Source organism: Adiantum capillus-veneris, chromosome 10, assembly GCF_014529385.1.
Source record: "Adiantum capillus-veneris isolate H3 chromosome 10, ASM1452938v2, whole genome shotgun sequence".
NCBI classification, from domain to species: Eukaryota; Viridiplantae; Streptophyta; class Polypodiopsida; order Polypodiales; family Pteridaceae; genus Adiantum; species Adiantum capillus-veneris.
Genome location: NC_140940.1, coordinates 43,324,937 through 43,326,760, shown reverse-complemented (window position 1 = coordinate 43,326,760; position 1,824 = coordinate 43,324,937). Strand labels below are relative to the sequence as shown.

The following is a 1,824-nucleotide window of genomic DNA, read 5'->3' as shown; positions in this document are numbered from 1 at the left end:
GCAGATATAAATAATCACGATTATTTACTCCTGATATTTTTATGAAATTTTTTGTCACAATGTTGAAACAGAATGATTAAGCAGCTCAACTTAAGCCCCCTAGCCAAGTTCCATCAAGTTTGGATAATTCTTGTTCAAATGGTCAACAATTTTATGTATGTAGAAGACTGACTTTGTGAATTTGGCCACAATTTTCACTGCAATGATCCAAATCTTACCAAACTTGATTTGTGGGCTTAATATAACATGTACAGCTCGTGGTATGAAGGGTTGGTCAAAAAAGTTGAAAAATGGGACAAAAGTAAATTATCGCGATTATTTACTTATGACAAATTTTTGTATCTTTTTGGTCAACTGAGCATGTACACTTAGTTTACACTTCCATATAAGCCTATAAGTCAAATTTCACCGAGTTTGAACAAGATTTTTCCAATTTACACTCAAGTTCTCGACAATCAGTATAGATTTCAATTTTTACCAAGGTTTTGGTCAGTTTGGTGATCCAAATTGTATGGGCCTTTACAAAAGATGTTTTTACACATGCATAGAGTCTCTAGTATCAACCTTTGTCACTTTTGAGCTAAAAGTAAATAATCACGATTATTTACTTTTGGCCTAAAATGAGTCATTTTTTCAATTTTTTTGTGGACAGTCTTTTTATGAACTATTTTAAGCCTCTGAGTCAAGTCAAAACTTAATTTGGCCTAAAATGTCAAAAAAAAGTAAATAATCTAAGTTTTTGCAAACTCTTGAACTTTTATCTCAAATGCGTCCTTAAGCTTACCCACTGGTTCATACAACTTTTAAAGCATAATCTCCTGTCAAATTCAGTGGTTGACAGTCTCTTGGTGCTATTTCTAGCCGTAGACCTAAAATTTTGCAACTTCACATACACAACTCACAATTGATTCTTTTGGAGTGAGCAATGTTTTGAGATCCCAGCTCGGATTCTATTTATCCTACTCCTAGATTCTACTGTAATGGGGTTGTGGAAACTGTCCACAAACACTCATTTTCTTGTTTTTTAATGGTTTTTTGAGCCTTGATCTTATGACTTTTCTCGTCCATCAATCCGCCCGGAGGCATGGTCGCCGTTGCCTTGCCCCCGTGCCCGAGCCGGGACATAGTGGACAAGGCACAAATCTTGGGCCGTTCATCGGCCGCGCGACGGGGCACCGAGCAGGGACATTTTCCCTTCGCCCCACTGTGCGGGCGGCCCCCCTCCTCCGTGCCGCAAGGCACGGGGCCACTCGATCCCTTTTTGTCCCTCCCCCTCCCTAAACTACGGGGGGGAAGGGGGGCCGAGGGGGGATGCACACAGCTGAACAAAATCTTGGATTGAGGTGGCTCCCTCCAAGGGCCGCGAATCATGTAAAGCAAACGGCTCTCAGCAACGGATATCTTGGCTCTTGCAACGATGAAGAATGCAGCACAATGCAATACGCAGTGTGAATTGTATAATTCCGTGAATCAAATCCTAATCTAATCCTACAGTTCTACAATCTTGAAAGGTACTTAGCAAGTACAACCTACTTCCAAGCTACCTCTACACAGCAAAAGACGACAATCTTAAGCTATGTGGTTTTAAGAAGAAAGTTTTGACTCTAGGTGATCCTAGAGGAAGTTAAAGGACAACTACACAAGACGCTCGTGTTTTTCCATAGTTTAGGTCTCTTCAATCCCCGGTAGCGGCGCCAAATGTGGGACGGGTGTCTAACCTCACTCCTATCTTATTGTAAACATAACGAGAACCATGAATATAATTGTCAATGCATGGGACAAAGCTGACTCGACCAGTGCACAGAGTCTATAAGAGATTATCAA

The 1,824-nt window shown here is 40.7% G+C and overlaps 1 pseudogene; it reads left to right on the top strand.

Moving 5' to 3' along the window:
* Positions 1-1,382: 1,382 nt before the first annotated feature.
* LOC147448753 (5.8S ribosomal RNA) lies at positions 1,383-1,514 on the top strand (annotated as a pseudogene).
* The last annotated feature ends 310 nt before the right edge of the window (positions 1,515-1,824 follow it).